The sequence below is a fragment of the Bufo gargarizans genome, chromosome 11, assembly GCF_014858855.1.
Source record: "Bufo gargarizans isolate SCDJY-AF-19 chromosome 11, ASM1485885v1, whole genome shotgun sequence".
Lineage (NCBI taxonomy): Eukaryota > Metazoa > Chordata > Amphibia > Anura > Bufonidae > Bufo > Bufo gargarizans.
In genome coordinates this window covers 68,291,840-68,314,636 of record NC_058090.1, presented here as the reverse complement: position 1 = coordinate 68,314,636, position 22,797 = coordinate 68,291,840, and positions in this window count along the sequence as shown.

The following is a 22,797-nucleotide window of genomic DNA, read 5'->3' as shown; positions in this document are numbered from 1 at the left end:
GAGGGCATTTTTTGACATTTGGATCCCAGACTTCTTCTCACGCTTTAGGGCCCCTAAAATGCCAGGGCAGTATAATTACCCCACATGTGACCCCATTTTGGAAAGAAGAACCCCAAGGTATTCAATGTGGGGCATGGCGAGTTCATAGAAAAAAAAAATTGGCGCACAAGTTAGCGGAAATTGATTTTTTTTTGTTTTTTTCTCACAAAGTCTCCCTTTCCGCTAACTTGGGACAAAAATTTCAATCATTCATGGACTCAATATGCCCCTCAGCGAATACCTTGGGGTGTCTTCTTTCCAAAATGGGGTCATTTGAGGGGTGTTTGTACTGCCCTGGCATTTGAGGGTCTCCGCAATCATTACATGTATGGCCAGCATTAGGAGTTTCTGCTATTCTCCTTATATTGAGCATACAGGTAATGAGATTTTTTTTTTTTTCGTTCAGCCTCTGGGCTGAAAGAAAAAATGAACGGCACAGATTTCTTCATTCGCATCGATCAATGTAGAGGGGAAAGGCGTCTGCCAGGACATAGGCGCTCCGCCCAACATCCATACCCACTTAGCTCGTATGCCCTGGCAAACCCGATTTCTCCATTCACATCAATCGATGTGGATGAATAAATCATTGCTGGGATTTTTTATTTTTTTTATATACAAAGTGTTTGCCAAAGCATATGAACACCGCCGCCCCCTCAGTTCATATGCCTTGGCAAACGTATCTTTTACTGCAGAGGAGAAATCTCGTCTTGCAGCGCCGCATACACCGACTTTTGTGTAATCTGACAGCAGCGCAATGCTTCTGTCAGAATGCACATCAGTGCTGCAGCTAGTCGATCGGTTGGTCCACCTGGAAGGTGAAGAAAACAAAACAAAAAAGAAAAAAACAGGCCGCAACGCAATAAATTTATTAACTTTATAATAACATTTGAACGGAATATATAAACTTTATTTAACTTTTTGAACACAACGTTAACTTTTTTGCTTACTGGTGATTTTTTTTTTTTTTTTTTTACCTTTATAGGACAAACCTCTCCTTCCCCATGGGACAATGTGCAAAGCGCAATTCGCCCAAAGATGTAGCAAAGTACATTATGCACTTTGTCCCAGGTGAAAGGAGAGGTTTGCAGCAGCTGTGAGTGAAAGGGCCCTAATAGCACTGTGTGCCTGTCCTGTGAGATGCAATCCCTATGCTAAGTGTACCTGTGTGTGGTACTTCCAGAAACACTCCCCTAAGCATAGGGCAGGGTGGTCAGGGCAGTCAGGACAGAAATAGCGGGTGTCACGCCTTATTCCACTCCTGCTACAGATACAACATCTTTTTCGGGGTGACGGTTGGGTTGAGGTACCAGCAACGACATTGGGGAAATGTCGCTCGTGTAGACGGCTCACTACACTGTTGGATGGGGCCACGAAACCTCCTGGATACAGGAGGTTCTTGATGATCTCTTCCTGAAATTTGAGGAAGGATCCTGTTCTCCCAGCCTTACTGTAGAGAACAAAACTATTATACAGAGACAATTGAATTAAATATACAGACACCTTCTTATACCAGCGTCTGGTGCGTCGGGAAACTAAATAGCCGGCCAACATCTGGTCATTGAAGTCCACCCCTCCCACGAGCGAATTATAGTCGTGGACACAGAGGGGCTTTTCAATGACTCTGGTTGCTCGTTCAATTTGTATTGTCGTGTCTGCATGAATGGAGGAGAGCATATAAACATCACGCTTGTCTCTCCAGTTCTTCATTACACAAGGCAGCCCTCTCCCCCTTGCAAGATAGGTGGTAATGAACCGTTGGGGGAAGCCCCGGCGACTAGGTTGTGCGGTGCCACAGCAGCCAATCTGTTCTAGGAACAAATGCCTGAAGAGGGGCACGCTTGTGTAGAAATTGTCCACATAAAGATGGCACCCCTTGCCAAATAAGGGTGACACCAAGTCCCAGACTGTCTTCCCACTGCTTCCCAGGTAGTCAGGGCAACCGACCGGCTCCAGGGTCTGATCTTTTCCCTCATAGATCCGAAATTTGTGAGTATAGCCTGCGGTCCTTCCACAGAGTTTATACAATTTGACCCCATACCGGGCGCGCTTGCTTGAGATGTATTGTTTGAAGCCAAGGCGCCCGGTAAAATGTATAAGGGACTCGTCTGCGCAGATGTTTTGCTCAGGGGCATACAAATCTGCAAATTTGTTGTTTAAGTGGTCTATGAGGGGCCGAATTTTGTGGAGTCGGTCAAAAGCTGGGTGGCCTCTGGGACGGGAGGTGGTGTTATCGCTAAAGAGCAGGAAACACAGGATGGCCTCAAATCGTGCCCTGGACATGGCAGCAGAGAACATGGGCATGTGATGAATTGGGTTCGTGGACCAATATGACCGCAATTCATGCCTTTTGGTTAGACCCATGTTGAGGAGAAGGCCCAGAAAATGTTTTAATTTGGAAACTTGGACGGGTTTCCACCAGAAAGGCTGGGCATAATAGCTTCCCGGGTTGGCGGCTATAAATTGAGTGGCATACCGATTTGTTTCTGCCACGACTATGTCCAAGAGCTCCGCAGTCAAGAACAGCTAAAAAAATCCCAGGGCCGAACCGATCTGAACTATCTCAACCCGAACTCCAGACTGGGTGGTGAAAGGGGGAACTAATGGTGCGGCTGAAGTTGGGGACTGCCAATCAGGGTTTGCCAGCACCTCAGGGACTCTAGGGGGTCTACGGGCCTGTCTGTGTGGTGGCTGCGACGGGGTAACTATTGCACGTGCCACCGTACCAGCTTCAACTGCCCTTCTGGTGCTCGCCACTTCACCATGTTGTACGGCAGTGCTGGTACTAGGTCCAGGGTGGGCTGCTCTGCTGGTGTATGCCTCACCACATAATCCGACAGCCCCACTCTGCTGCCCTTGAAGCGGATCCTGCGCAACCTGTGGTCTAGCAACACGGGGCCGGGTATGCCTGGTGCTATCAGAGACCTCAACCTCCTTGTCTGAACTTTGGGTCAGACTGCCACTGCTTTCTACAGGTTCATATTCTGACCCGCTGGATTCGTCAGATGAGGGGTCAGAATCCTGTAGGCCTCTTCAGAAGAATACCCCTTGTTTGACATTTGGACTACTAAATTTAGGGGGTATTCCCTGAGACTACCCAAGAAAAAAAGCAAGCCTGTCTTACAAATGGGAGGCTAGCGAAGTACCGGAGGCCGCTGCGATAGATAAAAAATATCAAAACTGATTTTTTTTTTATCGCCGCAGCGCTTGTAAAGTGATTGTGCAGTGATAACATTTTTGGCACTGCGGCAGGGCGGGCGTGGGTGAACGCACGTGTGGTTGACCGATCAGGCCTGATGGGGCAAACACTGCGTTTTGGGTGGAGGGCGAGCTAAGGTGACACTAATACTATTATAGATCTGACTGTGATCAGTTTTGATCACTTACAGATACTATAAAAGTACAAATGCTGATTAGCGATACGCTAATCAGCGAATCAGTGACTGCGGTGCGGTGGGCTGGGCGCTAAACGATCGCTAACTACCTAACCAAGGGGCCTAAACTATCCTAAAACCTATCAGTCAATACCAGTGGGAAAAAAAAGTGACAGTTTACACTGATCACTTTTTTCCCTTTCACTAGGTGATTGACAGGGGCGATCAAGGGGTTAATTGGGGTGTTGGGGGGTGATCTGGGGGCTAAGTGTGGCGTTTGGTGTACTCACTGTGAACTGTGCTCCTCTGCTGAGACCAACTGACGAAAAGAATCAGCAGAGGAGCACAGCAGCCATTTAACACATTATATTTATAAATATAAGGTGTTAAATGGCCTCTGATTCTTTTTTTTTTAAATCATCAGCCTGCCAGCCACGATCATTGGCTGGCAGGCTGATGATGCAACGTCCCTTGAACTTTTGCCGGCCCGCGATGCACATGCGCGGGCCGGCTGTGAGCGTCCTCTCGAGTCTCTCGAGATGACGCATCCCTGCGTGACTCTGCCTGAGACTGCCCCCTCCGGACCGCGATCCTGCATTGTCAGACACAACCATGCCTGGTTGTAGGTTGAGTGGTGAGAGCCACAGCTCGGTCTGGTCCCTTATACCATGCCACAGCTCTATGGCGGTGTGCTGTTTGCCCCCTAAACAGATCAACTTCAGCATGGCCTGTTGACGCTTACCCACAGCAGTGTTACCCTGCTTCAAGCTAGCGACTGATGGCTGACTGCTGCTGGAGGTGGAAGTGGAGGAGGAGGTGGCGGAGGAGAAGAAGTGGGGGTTGGAGCCAGTAACATAGCTGCTGGCAGAGGCTCAGATACCTTGACGTAGGGCCTGCCATCCTGGGCGTGGGTAGCACCTATGCCATCCCAGGGTACGACTCACTCTCAGCCTCCACAACATTCACCCAGTGTGCCGTCAGGGAAATGTATTGTCCCTGGCCACCAGCACTTGTCATGTGTCCGGGGTTAAGTGGACCTTACCAGTAACTGCGTTGGTCATGACACGGGTGATGTTCTGGGACACATGCTGGTGTAAGGCGGGCACAGCACACCGTGAAAAATAGCGGCGGCTGGGGACTGCATACGAGGGACAGTCGCCGACATCAGGTTGCGGAAGGCCTCCGTGTCCACAAGCCTAAATGGCCACATTTTCAAGGGCCAGTAATATCGAAAGTTGTGCATTTAGTGCTATTGCCTGCGGGTGGGTGGGTCGATGGTTATTTGCGCTTGAGTTCAAATGACTGTGTTATGGACATTTGGACGCTGTGCTGGGACAGGGAAGTGGATGTTGTTGCTGATGGTTCATGCGAAGGTCCAGGTGCAGGGTGAGGGGCATCCGGGCCTGCGCCTTCAACAGAGGATTGTCCAGCAGTGCGTAACACAAGGGAAGAGGAGGCAGTGGTGTGACCCGCAGACCCAGATTGTGACCAAGGCGTTCAGCCTACTTATTAGTGTGCTTGGATGCCATGTGGCGGATCATGCTGGTGGTGGTGAGGTTACTAGTGTTCACACCCTGGCTCATTTTGGCACAGCACAGGTTGAAAACTACCACTCTTTTGTCATCTGAACTTTCCTCAGAAAAGCACCATACTGCAGAACACCTACCCCTTGGCAAGGTAGAGTTACGCATAGGGGTGCTAGGTGTAACGGTTTCCGGCCTGTTTGGTGTGGGCCGACATCTCCCTTTTGCAACCTCACTGCCTCTTCCAGCCTTTTGCAGTGTGGCGGATCCCTCCCCCTCTGTACTGCTGTCCTCGCTCAGGTTTTCACCTTCCCATGTTGGGTTAGTGAACTCATCGTCAAACAAATTCATTTTCACTTCCTCACTCTGCTCATCCTCCTGACTTGACCTAACCACAACCTCAGTGATTGCTAACTGTGTCTCCTCATCATCCACCTTGTGAACAAACAATTTCAGCTCACCACCACCATCATCTTTTTGAGAATGTGAAGGCTCAAGAGGGGAATCAGGGGACAATATCTCCGGTCCCTCTGCAAGCGTGCTGGGTGCGAGGGCTAAATAAAAATGTGGCGCTGGAAAAAGCTCCTCGGAATATCCGAGTGTGGGATCACTCGTTTGGCAAGCCTCTCCATGGTGGGAGGAAGGATGAACAGAGAGAGGATTCAGTTGACCAGACTCTTGGCTACAGAGACTGGACTTGGTGGAAGAGAGGGTGGTGCTTAACCGACTGGAAGCATTATCTTCAGCAATCCGACCGACCAACTGTTCGCACTGTTCAGACTTGGACAGTGTTGTCCTGCGTTGGACATGAAGCTGGGTATGGTGGATGTTTTTTTTTTTCTGGTGTACTGGCAGCAGGCACAGTTTCATTGTGCCAAGGGCCACGTCCTCTTCGTGCACCATAAGCATCACGCCCACTTTCCCGACCCTTAGTGCTCGCCTACTTCATATTAATGGTTTTGTCACTAGATGTGGCACAGTTTTTTTTACAGTCCGCTAAAGACACAGTTTTCGGATGCAGGACAGTATATATCACAGAAACACACAGAATATGGACACAATATTGGGCCCAGATTCATGGAATTTGCACTAAAGAAAGAGTTTTCGGATGCAGGACAGTATATGTCACAGAAACACACAGAATATGGACACTGTATTAGACATAGATTAATGGAATTTGCCCTAAAGATACAGTTTTCGGATGCAGGACAGTATATGTCAGAGAAACACACAGAATATGGACGATATATTAGGCACAGATTAATGGAATTTGCCCTAAAGAAACCGTTTTCGGATACTGGACAGTATATGTCACAGAACACCACAGAATATGGACACTATATTAGGCCCAGATTATTAGAATTTACCCTAAAGAAACAGTTTTCTGATGCAGGACAGTATATGTCACGGAAACACACAGAATATGGACACTATATTGGGCCCAGATTAATGGAATTTGCCCTAAAGAAAGAGTTTTCGGATGCAGGACAGTATATGTCACAGAACACCACATAATATGGACACTATATTAGGCCTAGATTAATGGATTTTGCCCTAAAGAAAGAGTTCTCGGATGCAGGATAGTATATGTCACAGAAACACACAGAATATGGACACTATATTAGTTCCAGATTATTGGAATTTGACCTAAAGAAACTGTTTTTGGACACAAGACAGTGTATGCCACAGAAACACACAGAATATGGACACAATAGTAAGCCCAGATTCATGGAATTTGGCCTAAAGAAAGAGTTTTCGGATACAGGACAGTATATGTCACAGAAACACACAGAATATGGACACTATATTAGGCCCAGATTAATGGAATTTGACCAAAAGAAACAGTTTTTTCGGATACAGGACAGTATATGTCACAGAAAGCCATAGAATATAGACACTATTTTAGGCCCAGATTAATGGAATTTGCCCAAGAGAAAGAGTAAGGAACACAGGAACGCAAGAGGTTATCAGAAACCTTAGCAGGACACAAGGTCCTTGACACTGAGGAACCTGGGAAGGGGGCTGAGCCACTTATATATGTGCAGGAGGGCTAGGATTGGTCAGCGAGGTCATAAGACCTAACCCATAAAGCACAGGAAGGGATGCCTGCCTGCCATTAAGGATGTGCTGCAGGAAACAAGCAGCAAGCATGCTGTGACCAGGCCTGAGAGGGAGCTGTGGAGCGGATCTCAGAACAACACAAACAGAGCCCAGAAATGCAGCGGTGAATGGGAAGCACTGGTCACAGATCACCACTGAACATCGCGCCCGGGACCGCGGCGGTAAGCAGGGGAACAGCAGCACACAGCAGCCGCTGTTACAGGAGCACTATTACTGTAGGGGCCACCCTGGCACAGTAGCAGCTTAGTACAATTATTTTTTGGGGACATTATTTTATACTATTAGTGTTTATACTATTATTTGCTGGACGTAGTTATTCTTTAAGGCACTGTATGCCAATAATTATTGAAGAAGGCACTATCAGCGTGGTACTAGTATTTTCGGGGGGGGGGGGGGCTGTTTTTGCAGTATAATATTGGGGAGCACAGTGGGCATGATGGGGTGTTCAGAAGATGTGAGGGAGATGGAAAAGTAGGAAACTAATGTCTGTTTGTCAATCTCTGCAGAGACAAGAGATGGCTGAGAAATCATCATGGCGGTCTGGTCTGAATGGAGAAGATGAGGAAAGAGAACATCTACATCAAAGGTGACATCACTGGATGTAAGAGGTATGAGGTGCTATATAGGAGAGGAGACCCTCTGGCTCCTCCCTCTGCCATTTTCAGACAGAGGATTCAGAGCGTGGCCACTCCAGCCACCCTGCTGCACCGGGCAGCTACAAGCAAATGGGGCAGGGGGGCTTCAACCTGGTGAGGACGGCTGAGGGGGAAACAGGCTGTAGATGGGTGGCGGGAGGTGTGGGGACGACAGGCATGCGAGCAGGATCCGGGGTAGAAGGAGAGGGGAGGAGCTTCCTGGCTGTAGCTTGCTGTGGTCTAAAGTATAATGCAAAGCAGGTAGTGCAGCCAGGACAGGCCCTCCCCTCAGTATGATGTGTAGAGTGAGGCTCCTCCTACCCAGACATACACACCTTAAATATCGTGCAGCTCCTCCTTCAGTCCTCTTTTGGCGCCTTCAGGACAAGAAGGGAGGACGTGAAGCTGCAACAGCTCCTGCCAGAGCCAGCAATGTGGTGGGCAGTTGGAGAAACAAAACTGGATTGTGAGTCCTGCAATAGAGAGGGAAAAAAATAATAGTTTATTTGAGTACAGTAGCTTTATGTTGGGGCCCTGAGTATTAAGTACAGTGTGTCTATGTAGGATAAGGTGTGTCTATGTGTGCATCCGCGGCCGTTGTTCCGTTTCCGGTTTTTTTCCGCGGACCCATTGACTTTCAATGGGTCCGTGGAAAAATCTGAAAATGCTCCGTTTGGCTCCATTTGGCATCCGCATCCGTGTTTTCAATGTCCTATTTTTTTCAACGGTTCATGGACCCATTCAAGTCAATAGGTCAGTGAAAAATCACGGCTGCACACAAGATTGTCATCCGCGTCCGTGATCCGTGTCCGTTTTTTCCTATTATTTCAAAGGCAAACTTGACTTTTGCGGACCGCAAAAAAAAACGTCCGTGTGCATGAGGCCTAAGGGTGAGACTCTTACCTTCATCCTCAACAATATAATTTCAACTGTATGGTGTTTGTTGGGAGTGGACTATTTTATGTAGGAGAAGCTTACTACAATGGATGTGGCCTAAAATTTGTACTTGGACTCCCCCTAGACAAAATTTCTGGGTGCTCCCCTGTTTGTTTGTGCTGAGTTTCTCCACCCCTCCCACAAGAGGGTTCTAGGAGAGCAGTTAGAGCCCCTAGTGTTCTGCAATTAGGGAACAGTTCTTAGAAAGGAGACTCTGCCCGACTGCATGAGTGACCAGAAGAAGACGCTGAGATGAGGATACTCTCCCACAGACCCTGGGCCTTCAGCCTTTGGCTAGGGTACAGCCTTATGAGAGAGAAGAGGACAGCCAGCACAGGCCTTTCCTCAGTATCAAACCCTTCTTCTGCCAGGGAGGAGATTGGGAAAACCAACTCTATGCCTCGCCTTTATTGTTTTGCACCTGTGTATAGAAGCACACTGGTTTACTGACTTTCTGGACTTAATTCCCATTGGGGTGCACCATGCCTTACTATACCTTCTGGAGCGCAGGAACACATAGTGACACCTCAAAAGGACTCAGCGTAGCATTAAGGCCACCCTAAACCTGGCCCTGGCCCTGTGAGCAGCCTGTGCAGCCTAAACATGTCTCCATGGGCTGTAGTGTATTCAGACTTGTCTACCGTTGAGCACATCTGAGACATCATGGGTCGGCAATTGCAAAGGGAGCTGCCAGCAGTGGATCTTGATTTGAGCACCCAAGTGCATTCAGCGTAACAGAACATTCCTTGGTATAATAGGGCAGTGAGTGTGGATGCACTCTGCCAACTAAATGGTTTGATTTTGGGCTAACCCTAAGGTGCTCCCCTGGTATTCACCCTTTACCACCTGTACAGGGATGTGGACTTCACTGCAGGGAAGCAACCAGATCACTTACTCCTGGGATACTCCTGGTGTAGCTGCCAGCTGAAGCACAAGGGTCAGAGACCCAATGCAAGCACCAGGAAATCAGTCTGGAGATAATGCTAGTGTAATGCAGGAGCAGTCTGAACTTGGAACAAGTTTTGAGAACCAGGCAGCCACACAGATAACATAGATGAGCGTAGACACAGGATGGGCAGGCAGGGTAGTTGACAGTACCATGGACATTCTTACCACCTATCAAAACACCTGTTGGGGTCGGAGTGGCCTGTGGTCTGTATATGTTCATCCATATTTCTTAGTGTTGTGCTGTCTCTTATACCTGTGTATTTGATATTTTTTATCAATCTATATTAAAAAAAATGATGTGCTCTGGCTGTGCAGTGTAATGTGTATATGCAGTAGTACCATGTAACTAGAGGCCGGTTGCTCCCATTGGAGTGACTGCCACTCTTTCGTGAGCGTGCATGTGCCCTAAGAGAACAAAGAGTGGAAGACTAGGCAGGAGCATGCAGGCGCAATTTGCAGAGGACAGAGCTACCAGGACGCCGGCTGGCATGGTGAGTGATGCAGCAAACATGCTCCCAGAGAACAGCAGGGCAGCAATGGCAGACTGCTAGCATAACACTCAGCCAACCATTAATAATCTCATTGATAGCATGTCAAGGCGTGTCAATGTATGTATTTCTGCAAGTGCCTTTCATACTCAATACTGAATCAATGGAGATTTTTTTAACATTTTGCTTATCATCAACATGTCTATCGATCCTGTGATTTCTATAATTCCACGACTTTTACTTCTTGGTGTTGCAATTTCAATGCTAACCAGTGTATATTGCAGGAGTCTTCTTAAATAAAGTGAAATTAAGCTATATATTCAATCTTTCTATGACAGATATTATTATTGCTATTATTATAGTAATATTGTTGTTATAATTATTATTACTATTATTATTTGTGATATCCTGCAGCTGCTGCTATTCCCATACCTGCAGAGTGATAGCAATCCCAAGCGGCCTTCTTTTCATCCAGTACTGAACATCTGCTGAGTAACAGACTGTGTGAAGTCTGCCGAGTGGGAGCAGTAGGACAGGAAAGCAGCGCACAGCTGGTTATGTGTGGCTATGTGTGCTGGATCTGGCACCACATACCTGTGTCCTCGTCCTCGTATTCTGCACACCCTAAAACAATCGCCAATCCAACTGACAGCAAGTGCCCAGATACCAGTCTGTCCTTCTGTTTTCTCTGTCAACCATCTGTTTATTTTCCTAACTCCTAAAATCTTTTTACCTATATATTTAGTATCATCCAGAAACAGACATTTTTTATGTTAGTCATTTATAGCAATTATTCTCTACCTCTAGTTTAAAATGTATTTGGACTAAGGTATCATATCATTAAATGTCAGATACATTGTGCAGTAATAAAAGGTAACGTGTACCATATTTGTTATCATTTTGCATTATATTCTTGGAGCTTTACTTATCATAAAGTAAAAGCGTGGCACATTTGTAACGTTTACATTGCCTCATTATGGCAGCATTGTTCACAAAACAAAAAATACATATACAGAATTGGCCAAACTTTCTAAATGTAAAATAATTGTAGCAGGGGTGAACCCCAATGAGGTGAGATGAGGCGATTGTCTCAGGCAGCACCAGGTACGGGCAAGAGGGGGCAGCGGAAGGGGGATTGTCTGTTTTTGTAGTATTGGGAAGTACAGTGGGCACAGTATGTGGCGTTGTATTATCCTTTATGTTTTGTAGCTCTGTATGTAAGGTTTTGCCTGTATGTCTTTAACAGTAGGGCTGCAGAGAAGGGGTTAGGTTAAGAAATTGGCATGGGGGGGGTCATTTTAGTTGTCGCCTCAGGCAGCAGAAAGGCTGGGTACACCCCTGAATTGTAACGAAGTGAGAACTAGCGTAAAATGGCTGTGAATGACTTCCATATCACTTAGTTATGGTAATGGTGGCACACTTCTGGCCTTCAACAAAATTTAATTCTGCCGTATGATGTTCATACTTCTGCCAGCTGTCCATTTTTTTTTTTTCAAGACAATTGTTTAAAGTTTTTGTGCTGCTACGCAATTAAAATCTATATAGTTTAATTCATTGAACCATTCATATATTCTATATTTGTTCATATGCTCACATCTACTGGCCGTTTTTGGTATTGCACTTGTTTTTCTTGTTAGTGATATCTGTGATTTATTTCCTTGCTCCACCCCTTCTTCTGTGTACTTCACTTCCTGTATCTTCATACTGCTCCAGGTGCACAGGTACACATGTATTCTCCTGTACGCTTATGAAAGCCTCATCTTTTGACCGCACAATACCGGAATCCATCTGTTCTGCTGTACTCTGTTATCTGGCTTACATAATAAAGCAACTTACACAGATATACTCGGTGTTGATGAGTTCAAGCTATCTGATAAGGATTGTCCGCAGTGATTATATCTGCTCATACAGGCCATGGAGGTCTTACTAGAGATAAATCGCTATTACAACAATCGGAGTCAGAATAGTTGTAATTTTCACTATGCAGCAGGGTGCACACCACCATGGAGACATCTTCCTGTCTCAAACAGATGCAGGGAAGATCGAAACTCCCACTCCCCCTAACTCCTATTATATGTGTAAAGTGAAGCATTGCCATGCCGTGTTAGAGCAGATCAGCCTGGGCAAGAGTAGGCACCCAGCACATCACTTGCTAAAGTGCATCAACCTGCAAGCATCTCACTGGCAGTCTCACCAACTCCAGTTGGGCAAGGAGGTCAGTGACAATAGAGGAACCTTGTGTCCAGGCTGCATTTGGGGAAAAAGTCTTATTAACATTGGAGGTCTGATCTGAGGTCTGATGATGGGTTTCATAATGGGTCTAATCAGAGGTCTGATTAACACTGGGGTTTTATTTAGGATCTAAGCTGAGGTCTCATTAAAATTGGTAGTTTGATTGGTGGTCTGATCTGAGGTCTAATGGAAAAAAAACATTTTTTTAGCTTAGTTTTCTCCTCTAATCCTCTAGGGCAAAACATATGGTAACTTACTGTCTGATTCCAATGTCTGGCCATGCAAATTCTGGACCTTCTTAATTCTTTCCATTATCTGTCTCGCTTTCTTGAGTACTATTGTAATGGTGAGGGCTTTATTTCAGTGCATAGAAGGTAATTCTCTGTAACATTGGTCTTGTCTGTGAGGAGTGGAGCGCTTATAGCAGCTTCCTCCCTCTTCCTCTGCTAGATTACACACTAACTAGATTGAGCGAGGGATGGATCCAGAATCCACACATTAAAGGGGTTGTCTCACTTCAGCAAGTGGCATTTATCATGTACAGAAAGTTATACAAGGCACTTCCTAATGTATTGTTACTATCCATATTGCTTCCTTTGCTGGCTGGATTCATTTCTTCATCACATTATACACTGCTCGATTCCATGGTTACAGACCACAATGCAATCCATCAGTGGTGGTCGTGCTTGCACACTATAGGAAAAAGTGTCAAAGTTTCTGGTGGCCGGGACTATGGAAGCTCACATAGGCTAGTGCTTTTTCCTATTTTGTGCAAGCTCGACCACCACTGATGGTGATGAAAAAATGAATCCAGCCAGCAAAGGAGGCAATATGGACAATCACAATACATTAGGAAGTACCTTATATTAAAATGCCACTTACTGAAGTGAGACAACCCCTTTAACTTCCTGTAGAGGCTGATTCATGGTAGCTAAGCCCATCTCATCCAAACCAAAGCAATGCTGGTTACATGCATGGCATACAATGACATAACATAAAGTACTCAGGTGCAAAGCATTTTGAAATAGTACACTGGCTTGCAGAGGGTGCTAGCCATGTCCAAGAGACTGTTCTCGCATTTCAGCAATTTTTATGTGGCAAGAAATGCTCTTCTGGACTTACAGCTACAGAATAGTCTGCCATTACAGCGCTTGATTCACAACAATCCAACTTGCTGAAAATCCAACTTGCATATGTTAGAGCATCTGTATGAGCAGCGTAAAGCAGTGAATGATTTCATCATGCACAGACCATCTTAGCAGGGAGCATATGTTGTTTCGAGGTCAGGCAGTGGCAGCTCATCAGAGATGCTTGTTGCGTACTCAGGCCCTTAGAAGGGGCCACCAGCTTTGTTAGTAGGGACAACTGCGGCATCAGTGTCATCACCCTGATATTTATCTTAAAGCAGACGCTCACACGAAGAAAAGCTAATTTTTCTGGCTTCGTTGTAGCAGTTAGATACCCACACAGAGGAAGTTCCATGGAGGAGGATGAGGAGGAGGAGGAGGACCTACCACTCGAGAATATGGAGTCAGTGGTGGAGGAAGAGCAGCAGTTGGCTGATGATGACGATTACGATCACGACACCTAACCATCTCAGTGTGGTACAGAACTGGGTCGTCTGGCACATCAATGAGCATGGCAAGCTGTATGCTTGCTTGCTTACATAATGACAGATTTATTCTTACCATCAAGCAGTCTGATTATTATTGAATAACTATGCTTTTAGACCCTACTATCAAAGCAAAATGGGGGAAGGTTTTCATGATTCCAAATGGGAGGGAAATTGCTTTATTACCAGGAAAAACTGCGTATGCAGCTTGCAGTAGCTTTTGTCAAGCAGACCCCTGCATCTCACATGTCTGAGGGCTACTCTTTGGCGAATCACCAATCTCCTGCTGTCTCAGCTACCACAAGCACCAGAAGCACCACAAGCACCAGAAGACACAGCAGCCAGTTCGGTATCATGAACATAATGGAAAAAAAATGTCATGCCCTGCCAGACTGATGCAAGTCAGCAAACAAAGACATAGCACGTAGCTTCAGTCATACCTGGACTCTGACCTTTCTCCAGCACAAACTGTTTCCTGACTCCATGGACTTCTGAGCAGGCAGATTGGAACAGTGACTTGAACTGGGCCAGCATGCTCTCTCTGTTCTTTCTTTCCCTACCTCTAGAGTTGTCTTAAAGAGGGTTATCAGTGTGGCAGGGGGCATTGTGACACCACAAAGTTGTCCTCTTGTCAAAATGACCAAGGCATGGATTTATAAGGAATTTCATATTCCTATGGCTGAGAACAATAAATAGATCTGTCCTTGCTGCTGCTGTCGCCATGATGCCACTGCCTCTGTCTGCCTGACTACCAGCATGTTCCATACCATATAGCTGCCACCAGTGGCAGCACGGCTGCTACTCCCTGTTGCTTATCCCCCTACTGCCACTCCCATTAATGCTATACAGCCCTCTATTACCTCTAAATAGATGCACACACATCTACTGCCATGTCTGTTCCATTATATGCTGCTATTTCTGCTGCTTCTATTGTGACCATATGCCCCTAGTACCATTTTCATACCCACACTTTACTGCTGCTGCTCCCAATTAAAGGGGATCATTTTCCAGGCTTTTTCAGAATATGCCTTTTCTGACAATTAACAATTGTGCATGTATAAATACAGGCAGGAATACTGCACCCTTTATGGCATAGTTTTGGCTGCTTGTGCTTCTGACATTAACATGTGTGTGTATAAACGGATACTTGTCCTCAACAAGCTACTGTTTTTTTCCATAACACAGTGTGTGTTTAAACACTATCATGAGACACTATATATGTCAGTGTCTCACTGTGACATTATTTGCTATTGCTGTAATTATGTACAAAAACTTACCTGGGGAGTGGGGTTGGAGCAAGAGACAAAGCAAAAATTAGCAAAAAGAGATGACATATTTTCCTAAACAAATTTGAGTCCTATGGTGTTATATACAATTTTAAAGGGCAATTGGAGCAACTTTGATTTGTCGCGAATTGATTTAGGTAAAAAAAGGTGAGAGGTGAGAAAGAATCCACGGGCATTAGAGGGCTATACTTACTGCAGAAACCTATGTTCATGTATCCACCATTAGAAAAACACTGAACAAGAATGGTGTTCATGGAATTATGTCACTATAGAACTGCTGATGTCTATAAAAAGAAAATGCTGGCCCCTCTTAAAGTGTAACTGTTTCTTTTTTTTATGTTCAGTGAAGATGGGATGTGTGCTCACTGAAGGATCAGATTACATCAAACTCTATGGAGAGGGGATGAGGAGGAAAAGGAGAGTAGAAGGGTTGCTGCATCCATACACGAGCAGAGAGACTGACAAGAGGCTTGAAAGTGTTTTACTGTCTTATTTCACCGCTATATTCACATGTAAACTGCTCAGTTCTGCTGTGTAATGTCCTCTATTATTATGCTGCTACTACCGTGGTTGTGCTATAGACAGTTATTGAGCAGGTATTGCTTTTTGTCCTGTGATGGGGCAGACATGATTCCCATTAGTCTTCACCAAGCAGGGAAAACATTTAAATGGCAGATACAATTCATACAATGGTCAGAGATAGTGTTATTCCTCATGTGCATACATGGCAGCTTATTCTGAAAAATAACCTTAAAGGACAGTTGCACTTTAACTCTGCCCAATGCGTCTGGGGAAATGTTCTATGGACAGATGAGACAGGGACAAAGCTCTGTGCACAATGCTATGTTTAGAGAGAAAAGAAAACCGCATACCAAAACTTCAACCCAACTTTGAAATATAGCATTAGCCATTAGCATCCTCACACGGGTGTCGTGGCACCAGGGCTTGAAAGGGTGATATCCTGGCACTCTTTTTAGTTGCCAGGGTGAGGCAGGACTTTGTAAAAAGAGGCACCCTGAGACCGGGATGTGCTTTTTTAACTATGACACCTGTTCTGTCAGAAGTTAGTGCCAACAGGCCAGTTGCCATGAATGCGAAGATTCTAGAAAGATGTGAGCATCATGGTCATATGGTCTTGGGATTGTCGCCCAGACTGCTATCTTGCCTGCATGTGTGAAAAATCTATAGACACTGCTCTTTCTACACCCTAAAAGCTATCTCTAAACTAATGTCCCTGCAGTGGGACTCTCAGCACCCAGTATATCTTGATTTTTCAAAGCATTTGACACTGTGCCACATATAAAATGAGAATGCTTTTACTGGGGGAAAACGTCTGTAAGTGGGTAAGTAACTGGCTCAGTGATAGAAAACAGAGGGTGGTTACTAACAATACACACTCAGATTGGGTCACTGTCACTAGTGGGGTACCTCAGGGGTCAGTATCTAATAATGATCTTGTAGAAGGCTTGCACGGTAAAATATCTATTTTATGCTGATACTTAACATAAGATGAACATGTCTTCACTGTAGCTAGCCCATAATACCACCTCACCTGTGAAGAGATTCATCTAAACACACAATGGTCGCACCTTATCACCCCAGGAGCAAATTATCGCACATTGGTGCGCACAGACTACCCATTGTAAGGCTCCTGAGCTGGTTGAAGGTTGGACAGCATAACTGGTCTTAAGGTTTTGACTTCACAATGTGGGACATTATTTTATTTGGCTGAAGTATCGGGCAATTTTATAATATATAGCCTGGTACCATCATATATGTATGTCATTGACCATCTGTATGTTAACGAAAAATTCACAAAACCTACAAAAAATGGAGCTCACCATGTACTAGTACAAAAATATCTAAATACTTTATTGAATTCATAACATGATGTATGTAAACGATTTTGTCATTAAAAACAGTTAGACAGAAGGAAACACCACCCTGGTGAGACATAGGCTACACATAGATATTATAATGTAACTGACTGCTTATCAATGTATAATAAATAAATGAATAAATAACATGGCGGTTGGCCTCATATAATTGTGTAACATATATATATATATATATATATATAGGAGACAGCAGGCCTGCAGAGTGTTCCCAGCAGTGCTCTGGAAAACCCAGAGACCGGCATCGTGGCTCCAAACCATGTGACCCAATATGCTGTGCAAAATAAGAAGAGACCTACCGGAAAGAGTGCCGTATGTCCATAACCAGGATGGCGCTACCCCAACACGCGTTTCGGCATGCCTTCGTCAGGGGGTAATGCCATCACTGTGGAACACACGATTATAAACCCCTTCCCACCAATAGGGCACATGCCCAATAATCCGTTCCCTAAATCAACTGGACTTCTACTGACTGCGCCATGAGCGGGCCACCATGCACGATCCTCCCCCCAGCCGGCGTCACATCGCCACACCCACACCACGTGACAAAGTCGCGTGATACGGTGGATTGACGTAGAGACGTCAGACGGGAGGGGCCGCGCGCAGGCATCCAGTGGAGAAGGGAAGTAGGACTGGCTACAGCCATGGGAAAAGTACTCCCTCTACTGGCTGTCAGTATATATACCTGTGTGTGTCATCACGGCTCACCCACTGCCAATCGATACTATTTATAACAGACAGTTCTCAATGAATAATACCTCCCTGCTCCGTAAACATTACAGTACACTATCAAATATTATATACAAATAGATTTTATAAAATTCAGTGAAGAAATTATATATAAAAGGATGACAAAAATATATAAATATTTGCACTGTGATGTATAAATAAATAAATACCACAGTGTATTGACAAAATTAATTGTATCCCAATAAATACCAATGAAAAATGAAATTACATTGATAGGTAAAGTGAGACACCAAAAAGGAATAGTAGGTGACAACAAACACAGCGAGAATCAAGAAACATATGTAAAATGTGTAAACAACATGTATGTAGTGTGTAGAAGTGAATGCCAGTGACGGGGTGGTGAAAAAAAACTGTGTGAAAAACAGGCATATAAAAAAAAATACATACATGTTGTTTACACATTTTACATATGTTTCTTAATCCTCGCGGTGTTTGTTGTCACCTACTATACCTTTTTAGTGTCTCACCTTACCTATTAATGTAATTTCATTTTTTATTGCCATTTATTGGGATACACCTTGTGTAATACCCTGTTCATTTATTTTTTGTGGATTAATACATTTTGTTAATACACCGTGCACTTGGAAATTTTTTATATGTGTATATAATATGAATTACAATTATTAGTATGTATCTGTACACTGGAATTTATTTATTTATACATGACACTGTAAATATTTATATATTTTTTGTCATCCTTATATATATAATTTCTTCACTGTATATTTATAATATTTATTTGTATATAATATTTGGTAGTGTACTGTAATGTTTACGGAGGAGGAGGTATTTATTATTCATTCAGAACTGTCTGTTGTATATACAGGTCCTTCTCCAAAAATTAGCATATTGTGATAAAGTTCATTATTTTCTGTAATGTACTGATAAACATTAGACTTTCATATATTTTAGATTCATTACACACAACTGAAGTAGTTCAAGCCTTTTAGTGTTTTAATATTGATGATTTTGGCATACAGCTCATGAAAACCCAAATTTCCTATCTAAAAAAATTAGCATATTTCATCCGACCAATAAAAGAAAAGTGTTTTTAATACAAAAAAAGTCAACCTTCAAATAATTATGTTCAGTTATGCACTTAATACTTGGTTCGGGAATCCTTTTGCAGAAATGACTGCTTCAATGCGGCGTGGCATGGAGGCAATCAGTCTGTGGCACTGCTGAGGTGTTATGGAGGCCCAGGAGTTTCGATAGCTGCCTTAAGCTCATCCAGAGTGTTGGGTCTTGCGTCTCTCAACTTTCTCTTCCCAATATCCCACAGATTCTCTATGGGGTTCAGGTCAGGAGAGTTGGCAGGCCAATTGAGCACAGTAATACCATGGTCAGTAAACCATTTACCAGTGGTTTTGGCACTGTGAGCAGGTGCCAGGTCGTGCTGAAAAATGAAATCTTAATCTCCATAAAGCTTTTCAGCAGATGGAAGCATGAAGTGCTCCAAAATCTCCTGATAGCTAGCTGCATTGACCCTGCCCTTGATAAAACACAGTGGACCAACACCAGCAGCTGACATGGCACCCCAGACCATCACTGACTGTGGGTACTTGACACTGGACTTCAGGCATTTTGGCATTTCCCTCTACCCAGTCTTCCTCCAGACTCTGGCACCTTGATTTCCGAATGACATGCAAAATTTGCTTTCATCCCAAAAAAGTACTTTGGACCACTGAGCAACAGTCCAGTGCTGCTTCTCTGTAGCCCAGGTCAGGCGCTTCTGCCGCTGTTTCTGGTTCAAAAGTGGCTTGACCTGGGGAATGCGGCACCTGTAGCCCATTTCCTGCACACGCCTGTACACGGTGGCTCTGGATGTTTCTACTCCAGACTCAGTCCACTGCTTCCGCAGGTCCCCCAAGGTCTGGAATCGGTCCTTCTCCACAATCTTCCTCAGGGTCCGGTCATCTCTTCTCGTTGTGCAGCGTTTTCTGCCACACTTTTTCTTTCCCACAGACTTCCCACTGAGGTGCCTTGATACAGCACTCTGGGAACAGCCTATTCGTTCAGAAATGTTGTTCTGTGTCTTACCCTCTTGCTTGAGGGTGTCAATGATGGCCTTCTGGACAGCAGTCAGGTCGGCAGTCTTACCCATGATTGCGGTTTTGAGTAATGAACCAGGCTGGGAGTTTTTAAAAGCCTCAGGAATCTTTTGCAGGTGTTTAGAGTTAATTAGTTGATTCAGATGATTAGGTTAATAGCTCGTTTAGAGAACCTTTTCATGATATGCTAATTTTTTGAGATAGGAATTTGGGGTTTTCATGAGCTGTATGCCAAAATCATCAATATTAAAACAATAAAAGGCTTGAACTACTTCAGTTGGTGTGTAATGAATCTAAAATATATGAAAGTCTAATGTTTATCAGTACATTACAGAAAATAATGAATTTTATCACAATATGCTAATTTTTTTAGAAGGACCTGTAGTATCGATTGGCAGTGGGTGAGCCGTGACGATACACACAGGTATACAGGTGAAACTCAAAAATTTTGAATATTGTGCAAAATTCATTTACATTAGTAATGCAACTTAAAAGGTGAAACTAACATATGAGATAGACTCATTACATGCAAAGCGAGATATTTCAAGTCTTTATTTGTTATAATTTGGATGATTAAGGCTTACAGTTTATGAAACCCCAAAGTCACCATTTTGAGGTCCCCTTTGCTCAGGGGGTATGGATTAATTAGCTGAATAGAGTGTGACACTGAGCCTAGAATATTGAACCTTTTCACAAAATTCAAATTTTAAGTTGCATTAATGCAATTCCTTTTAAATTGCATTACGGAAATAAATGAACTTTTGCATGATATTAAAAAAAATTGAGTTTCACCTGTATATACTGACAAACAGTAGAGGGAGTACCTTTCCCCATGGCTGTAGCCTGTCCTACTTCCCTTCTCCTCTGGATGTGTGCGCGGGATGCGCGGGGCAGAGCGTGGCCCCTCCCGCCCGGCGTCTCTACGTCGATCCACCGCATCATGCGACTTTGTCGCGTGGTGTGGGTGTGGAGATGTGACGCCGGCTGAGGGTTAGAATCGTGTGTGGCGGCCCGCTCATGGCACAGCCAGTAGACTTCCAGGTAATTTAGGGAACCGATTATTGGGCACGTGCCCTAATGGTGGGAAGGGGTTTATAATCTTGTGTTCCACAGTGATGGTGCTACCCCCTGACGAAGGCATGCCGAAACATGCTTCGGGGTGGCGCCATCCTGGTTGTGAACATATGGCACTCTTTCTGGTAGGTCTCTTCTTATTTTGCACAGCATATTGGGTCACATGGTTTGGAGCCACGATGCCGGTCTCTGGGTTTTCCGGAGCACTGCTGGGAACACTCTGCAGGCCTGCTGTCTCATATATATATATATATATATATATATATACTACACAATTATATGAGACCAACCGCCATGTTATTTATTTATTAAACATTGATAAGCAGTCAGTTACATTATAATATCTATGTGTAGCCTATGTCCCACCAGGGTGGTGTTTCTTTCTGTCAACCTGTTTTTAATGACAATGTCGTTTACATTTATCATGTTATGAATTCAATAAAGTATTTATATATTTTGGTACTAGTACATGGTGAGCTCCGTTTTTTGTAGGTTTTGGGTGTTCAATGGGAGCTGGTACTCTTGATTTTGATAGGTTGACCCTCGCACTGTTGCCGCAATATGAATTGCATGCACTGACTTCAGTCCGGGCATGAAGGTCCCTTTTGGTTTTGTGTTTCCATGCTTACGAAAAATTGCAGAATGTTCTATCATGCAGGATTGGTCCAGTCAAGTGAACTGATCAGTGACAATATACTGACAGCACACACATGGCAATATACTGACAGCACACAAAACTGAGGACATCTGAGCGGAAAAAAACACAAGAACTGAGCGCATTTGCTAAAAACTCTAAAGCAAAGTGAAGTAAAACTGACAAAAAATCTTCAGTTTTTAACTGACATAACTCAGACAAGTTCCATATTGCATGTGTGAAATAAGCCTTACTTGAATATGTCATATATTAATGTGTTCTTTCACACAGTACAGTTTCTGTATGTCCACTAGATACCACTTGTAACGTCCCAACATGCAGGAAGTGGGGAACTTTTTTAGACCTAGGCTAATCCCCAAGTACTTTGCGGACCCATCTCTTAGCTGCAGTATTCTAGCAGCTACAAAGTCAGAGTTAATCTTCTTAGGCCTTTAACTATATCTTTGGGCAGCTAGTCCTCACTATCGACTAATTCTGATTTGGGAATCCAGAACTTCATTTCCTGCCAACTACTCTGATAGGATGCCCTTTGTAACAGCGGGCTAGCAGGTGCACAGATTCTGTGGGGGCACAAATGATCATAACAGAAACATGTCATTAGAATAAAAAGCACAAATAAACATTTATTTAAAGCCACATGTGTACAATGTAATGTAAGTCTGGTTAACCTCCTCGCCCCCTACCCTATAGAGGCCAATTATAGACTTTTACAGGCCAATATGTAAATGCATTATTGGTGGTTTGGAAAATGGCAACATGCAAATACATATTTTATCCATAAGTATAAAATCCATAATTATTATAAAACAATCAAATAAAAATGACTTCTTAAAACATAACAGGCACATCATGTGTTATTACCAAAAGCATCCAGTAACTGCCAGTCTTTCATTTCTACGTGAGGAAAATAAAAACTGTTGTGACATAACTACTCAATTCTAATTTTCAAAATGTTCCCTTAGGACTACCACATTTTAGAAAATAAAATAGGAGTTTTCCATAGTAAGCATTATTCTTTATTTCATCTTCAATTTAAACCTGTTTTCATGCCTATCAACGTATGGAAAACATAATACAGAGAGATATGCAAGGCAGCAAAAGCAATGACAGTGACTCCTGCACAATTATCTTTGGCATCATACCCTATCAGCCCTACTAATGACCTTGAGTTCATATAGGGG